The sequence below is a fragment of the Manis javanica genome, chromosome 15 (genome assembly GCF_040802235.1).
Source record: "Manis javanica isolate MJ-LG chromosome 15, MJ_LKY, whole genome shotgun sequence".
Classification (NCBI taxonomy): Eukaryota; Metazoa; Chordata; class Mammalia; order Pholidota; family Manidae; genus Manis; species Manis javanica.
The window spans coordinates 65,553,790-65,560,942 of NC_133170.1; the positions used below are offsets into that span (position 1 = coordinate 65,553,790).

Genomic DNA, 7,153 nt, shown 5'->3' on the forward strand with positions numbered 1-7,153 from the left:
TGCTATACGCTGGAGCCAGCAATTTTAAAATGCCCTATTTTTTTTAACAAACAATCCACACCCCCACAGTTCCAAGGACACTCGCTGAAGGAAGCTCCACCCGCTGTCCCACCGAGTCCCATTTTCCTCCCCAGACACACCAGCATTACCAGTTTATTATCCTTGTGTATTTTCAGGAAAGTGCATTGATATGCTTCTTATTTCCTAGGAAATGGAAGGGTAGAAACATACTTCTGTGCCTAGCTTTTTTACATAACCACACATACTGGAAAGAGTTTTCTATCAGAAAATAGAAATAAGCCTCATTTTTTCACCATCTGAGTAGGAAGTTCTGCCGCTTGGATGTTCCAGGACTGATTTAACTCATCCCAGCTGGTAGAGTCACAGGTTTCCAGTCCTTTGCTGTGATAAATATCTGCACATGTGTGTCTTCCTGCACACGTGGCTGACTCCATGGAGTCGGTCCTAGGGAAGGGCCTGGGGAGGCAGTGAGTGCATTTTAACTTTATCTTTGAATTCACATATTCTTTTTGCTGTACCATTCCTTGTCTGAGTTTGAACAAATGCATTGACCAGGTAAGCACCAGAGAGCGCTCACCAACTGCCACCGACACCCCTGGGAGCCTTCGTGCTTCTCAACCGACACCCCCTCTCAGCCCTAATACTTACTACTTGTCTGTGACCTCCGACATTCCAGAACCTTCTATAAATGGGATCCTACAGTGTGGAGCCCTTAGCTTCTGGTTCTTTCTCTGAGACTGGCCCACCCTTGTGTGTGTCAATAGCCCAGTCTGACAGCTGAGCAGTGTCCCACTGGATGGACACATCACAGAGGGTCGTCCATTCCCTGGGTGAGGGACCTGTGGGTTGTTTCCACTTTGTGCAGTGGCTACAAAACAAAGCTGCTGTGGACATTTACATAGTGTGTGCATGTGTGTGACCATAGGTGTTCAACCCACTTGAGCAAGCAGCTGGCAGGGATTGCTGGGCCACAGGGTGTGTGTTTAACTCTGCGTGGAACCACCACATCATTTGCCACATTGGCTGAACCATTCTGCATCTGAGAGTTCCTGTGGCTCCACATCCTCATGGCACTTTTTCTGTCATATTTTTCTTCGTATTGTCATTACATTTATATAAATATATCTATGATTTTAGCCATTCTGGTGGGTGTGTGCTGGTATCTCATTGTGGCTTTAATTTGCATTTTCCTAATAACTCACGTCGAGCATCTTTTTGTGTGTGATTTGTCACGTGTGCATTTTCTTTAGTAAAATGTCTGTGTAAATCTTTTGCCAGTTTTAAAAAACTGGGTTCTTTGTTCTGCTATATGGAGCTTTACAAGTTATTTGTGTGTTCTATATGCACCCATTGTCAGATATATGAATTGCAAATATTTTCTAGCAGGCTTTGCTGGTCTTATCATCTTCACCAAAATGCCTTTTGTAGAAAGAGTGTTAACTTTGATGAAACAAATTGATCAATATTGCCCTTACAAATTGGGCTTTTGGTGTCACCTACCCCAAAGTCACATTTTCCCCTCTGCTTTCCTCTAAAAATTTTATGATTTCATGTATTACATTTAGATCTGCAGGACAGTTTAAGATAAGGTTTGAATAGGTTTGAGGCATAGGTTGAAGTCATAGTTTGCACACAGATGTCCACTTGCTAAATCACCAGGTTGAAAATACTACCCTTTGCAGAGATGGGCATTTTAAATGTTAACAGGTAATACAAACATTATCTCCAGTTCATACACATTCGTGGGCTGCATGAGACAAGACTGCCGCTGGAGGGTGGCTCTGTAGTCCTTGAGGCTGCCATGCTGCCTGCCGCAAGATTGCGTCCTGGGTGGGGATCCATGCCAGCTTCTGGAAGGCAGTGAGCATGCAGGCCTCCAGGGAGGTGGTCATCCACCTGGCTGCAACCTCACTGACATGACCGTCAGTCAGGCCACAGCCCACACAGTGAGGTTCGGGCACAGGGCCCCTGGGTTTAGGAGAACACCTCCTGGCAGCCCAGTCTCCCATCCTGGGCCCAGCCCAGCCACACTGCTGGGTCCAGCTCACTTTTGCATTGATGCCTGAGCTCCAGCTGGCGGCTCCGCAGGTCTGAGTCACTGAAAGCTATAATTAGGCTTCACGTGCATGGAATCAAAGACAACATGGCTCACAGCACTATGAACTGTTTTTCCAGAGGGACTTAGTTTATTTAATATGCAAACAAATCAGTAGGAAGTGAACTGCCTGTGCTAGTTTGTCGTGGCAGAAAGAGGGTCTGTGGTCCCCTGGGGGAGACAGTGACTAACTGTGCCTCCCAACCCCCCCGAAGCAGGGCTGGCTCATCCCATTGCCCCAGCCAGCACCCCAGGGGAGGGTGGGGAGGCTGCAGTGACCACGTCCCCGCAGAGTCCCTGGGACCAGGGTCATCCAGGCTGGGCAGAGTCCTGCATTCCCGTGGCCCATGGACTCTTTCCTCTGGTCTCCAAGCCATGTGGGCTTCTGTCACCCAAGTCAGCCCTGGCTGGTGCTGGCTGGCCACCTGCTGGCTCGTGGTCCCCGCATCTGCATTGTTTGAATCCATCCAGGAAAGTGGCTGAAGTGGGAAGCGTGCTGCTGCTGGGAGAGCAGGTGAGTCACGCTGCATGCTTCCTGTGAATTTACCACCCTAGGATGAAAAGCCCAAAAATGAGCTGTGTACGCTGCCATTCTCTAACATGGCTGTGCCAGGACAAAGACATGATGCTGGGTCTCTGGTTTCTGCTGTTTGACAAAAATAACCACACGTGGCATGACAGACGCCATCCCTGGAGCAGTGCCCCCCTCGGCTCTGCTGCTCAGACAGTGGTGACGTCCCACAGCAAGCCTTTAGGGTTGACTGTCGTTAGTCCCATTTTATGGGGCAATGAGGCCCAGAGCTCTGCACAACCCAGCCCAATGACATGCAGCACGAGCAGGCCACACTTCACACCCAGGCAGGCGAGAGACCTGCCCATGTCCCCAGTCTATGCCACTGGCCAGCAGGACCTTGAGATTTAGTGGCTGAGCTGTCTGCCCACGGGTGTGTCCCCAAGAGGTACAGGGGCCTCAGCGAGGCAGGGGGACGACAGAGAGCAAACCCTGGGGAAACAGGGTCAGAACTGGCATCTCAAGGGGGTCTCTATGGGCCTCAAGAATGACGTGCATGTGGCTCAGACCCCGTCTCACACATCCTTGAGGGTTTGGGGAAGGAGTGGCTGTCTCTCAGGGTCATGTCTGCCTTGATCCCCTACATCTGCTGACCTAGCCCCCGCCCCCAGGTGCCCATGTCTCACGTAGGTGTGTGGGGGACAAGAGCTAAAGTGTGGGTCCCAGGGAGTCCGAGGACTGCCTGGCTGGAGGGGCTGCGGTGTGCGCTGATCACCTGGTGGTCACAGGGCTCAGCCCCACCGCCTTGCCCTGCTCTGGTCCATCTCTGCCAGCCCAGACCCTTCGGCTCCTGCCCTCATCTGTGGAGAAGCTTGTATCTCTTGTTTTCCTACAGCCAAGCAGGCCCATCCTTGAGCCTCCCCTTCCACCCAGGCCCGCTCAGGTCAGGACACTGGCAGGCCCCCCACAGAGGGCTCTCATCAGGCAGGCCCCAGCCAGCAGCCCTGTGGCTTTTGTCAGCTTTGCAGCAACGTCTCCCTGCCTAGAGTTGCCCTGACGCTGACCAGACATGCTGGTCTTCAAGGGGACCAAGTCACAGAGCAGGCAGCACCTTTCAGCCTTTGTTCCAGGGAGATGCATGTGGCTCTGAGCTCATCAGCAGAAGCGCCCTCCAAAATCAGGCTGCTCCTGCCCAGGGTCCACACCTGAGCAAAATGAATGCCAAACACAGGAGCCCTGGATTCTACCCAGTGTCAGCCAGGGGCATAGAGGGGAGGGCACACAGCCTGTGCCCTCAGGGGGTCACGGGGAGCAGGGCCTGTGTGTCCACAATTCCCTCCCTCATCAGCCTGAGCCCACCTCGGGGCCAGACCTCTGGGGCACTCGCCTTCCCAGATCCCTTCTCAGGGCAACCACACCAAAGGTCATCCTGGGCTCTTCTCTCCCTCCCCAACTCCATCCACCCCAAACCATGTCCCATCATCCCCGCCTTCAGAAGGAGTCCTGAATCCATCCACTTCTGCCCCCTGTCCTCCTGCCTAGCCCCAGCCCCCCTTCCCTGGGGGTCCTGGACATTCTGTCTCTCCATGGCCCCTCTCCCACTGGCTGCCCAGGGACCTTCCAACAGATCAAACAATTCAAGTCAATGCTGACATTTGCCACTTGTACCGGTGGCAATTGTACTTGTAGCAGATTGTACCAGTTAAAGGGCTCAGTGCCGCAGGACTGCCCACATCAGACATCATTATCAGGCACAAGGCCCACACAGACGATCCTGATGACAGGTGGTTGGTGGTGATGGTGGAGATGGTGGAGATGATGAGGAGGGTGGTGACGGTGGGGATGATGGTGGTGATGGGGATGATGGGGATGGTGGGGATGACGGTGGTGATGGGGAGGGTGGTGATGGGGGGGCTGGAGATAATGATCGTGGTGGTGATGGAACCTCCTCCCAGAGAGAGGAGATGTGATGAGGTCATGGCAGGGCTTGGAGCATAAGCTGTGCTATTATTACTGGCACTGTTATTATTGGCATCTCAGGTTCTTGGTCACGTGCAGCTTTCCCTCTCCCAGTAGCTACCATCCTTTTGGTCCCAGGCCCCTCTTTATGAGGCAGGAGCTGAGCTTCCCTTTAGAAAACCTCCCTTCTGGCTTCCCCACAGCAGGAGTACACCCACTGGGACATGAACGTACCCAGGTGAGGAGGGGACAGGTAGATTCCTCAAGTGTGTACCAAGGGCCCCGCAGGGCCCAGAATCCTGGGAGGCACATTAACGTGGCAAATCCTGACTCCTGCAATAGCGCCAGGACCGAAGCCTTCACATCGTGCTTGGCCCAGGGGAGTCGGGAACAGCCATCAGAGGGCAGGTGCCAAATCGCTTTGTTAATGAAGCTGCTGGTGTGTCCCTCTCCCAGGCAGCTTCCACCAGAGGCACTGGGGCTGACACAGAGCTACCACTGCACGGAAGGTCGAGCTGGTGCCACCCCAGGCTGGTGTCTGCACTGCAGAGCATGTAAGCATGGATGGGGGCAGGGATGTCACAGGCCTGCTGCATTCATGCCAGGCAGATAGATCATTAGTAAGGCTGGCATCTCTTCTTGTGTGTAATTGGATTTTGTCATCCCTTTCTAGGAAAGCCTACTCCTAATACCGCCCATGCTTCTCTCTCCGGGCTTCCTCTCTGCTTACGGTGGGTTTGCAGAAGATGCTTAGATAATGCAAACCCCAAACCCTCGACTCTTAGACATGAAGCAAACACCAGCCCCAGCCTGCCCTTGGTCTCACATGTGTGTATGTGTGGATGGGTGAGGGGGTGTTGTTTTCATGCAGAGGTGTATAGTTAATCACAGGCTCTGTGAAATTAGTTTTCTCACCTAAATCCCCACTCTGCTCTCTCCAGCAACCAGTGGAGATTTCTCAACAAAACTGGGTTCAAGGCAAGGCTTTGTAAAGCAGAGATCCAGCAGGAGAAAGAAAGGCTAAATGAAAATTTTCCTGGCAGAGTTCATCTTAACACATTTCCCCGGGAGACTGAGTTGGGCTGGAGGCCCCTGTAACCAGGCTGAGGCTGGGGGAATCCATCCTGCTGGGGTTCACTGGAGCTGGTCCCAGGGTGGATTCTGGGGAAGAGGGGCTGCACTTGGGGAAATCTTTGAAGAATGCACAGAGCACATGGACTGCCTGAAGGTCAGGGGTGTGGCCTTTAGAGGGAGCCCCACAGATGGGAGCTGTGTTGTGGACAGTGGCTTCTGCCAGGAGCTGCCCTCTGCTGAGCCCACCATAACTGGGGGCTGGGTCGGATGGAGCAGCCCCTGGACACGTGTGGATCGTGGAGATCTCAGCCTGAGGAGGGAGTGGTGGGGGCTCTCATGTCATGGGGCTGGGGGCATCTTGGGGCCCCCCAGCCACCACTCCTCATGTTGAGGCCTCCACAGGGACCCAGGACAGTAGCCTCTGGGCAGGGTCCCTGCAGGAGGCAAGGGGAGGCCCTCCGGGGACCCTCCCAAGGACACCCCACTCCCTGAGGGCCCTTTGGCCAAAGGCAGTGCTGAGCCCAGGCCTGTGGACACAGGCAACAGAGAAGCTGGGAGCCTCCCTGCCCAGATGGCACCTTCCCTCCCCACCCTGTGTCCTGGGGTTGGGGCGCTCCTGTCCTCAGGATGGGCGCTCAAGGATGAACTGGAATGATGGCCAAGGCTATCCTCAGGAGGGGACACCCTCCCCCACTTCCCTGCTTATCACACACTTTTCAAAAACAAATTCATGAATTAAAATGCTTTCTCAAGCTGAGGATTAATGTACATGGCGCCCAAAGAATTAAAAAGAAACTTGAAAAACTGTATGCCTTATTTCATTCTGTGTCAGAAAAATGAATGTGTTGCTCAGGCTCATAAATTTTTGGAAAGGAAATTTTTGGAAAGGAAATTTTGTCAAAATATTGCAAGCTCCAGACAGGTTCTCTGCTCGCACAGCTGTGACACAAAATCACAGCCTTCCTCAAACCAGGAGATGCCCACCTTGCCCGCGGGAGACTCCCTGGGACCTTTGCCCTGTGATTTGTGAAGTACCTCAGCACCAGGTGCCCTGATAACCTCAGGGTTGGGACCAGTGGAATTCAGAGGTTTCCTGGAACTCATAATTCATAAAGTCCCTACTTCACAGAGAAGCCAGAGAAACACCGGGAAGCACCTGGGGCCTTGCTAGGTGACAGAGAGCATCACACCCCTGAGAAGCCTTCCTAAGAGAATCAGGAAGGCGGGACTGCATCCCTGGGGACATTACAGGTGTCCACAGCTGCACAGGCCCCCAGGTCACCCCAGCAGCCAGGGCAATGGTGCACCCCCAGGGCCTGGTCAGTCAGGGCTCTCCAGAGAAGCAGAGCCAACAGGACATGTGGGAAATGGGGGCTGCCATACCCATGCGTCCCACCCAGGGATAGGACAGCTGCTGACAGCTCCAGCAGGAGATGGCTCCCAAAGCTGTCACTCCAGCACTTGGGTCCTCTGGACCAAAGACTTAATTGTCA

At 53.5% G+C, this 7,153-nt stretch overlaps 1 long non-coding RNA gene across 1 annotated transcript; it reads left to right on the forward strand.

Annotated features, from left to right (window-relative positions):
- Positions 1-2,189: 2,189 nt before the first annotated feature.
- LOC140846499 (uncharacterized) lies at positions 2,190-6,402 on the forward strand. Its single transcript, XR_012125636.1, has 3 exons — positions 2,190-2,630; positions 5,043-5,140; positions 5,260-6,402. It is a non-coding gene; the product is annotated as an uncharacterized lncRNA (long non-coding RNA).
- Positions 6,403-7,153: the final 751 nt, after the last annotated feature.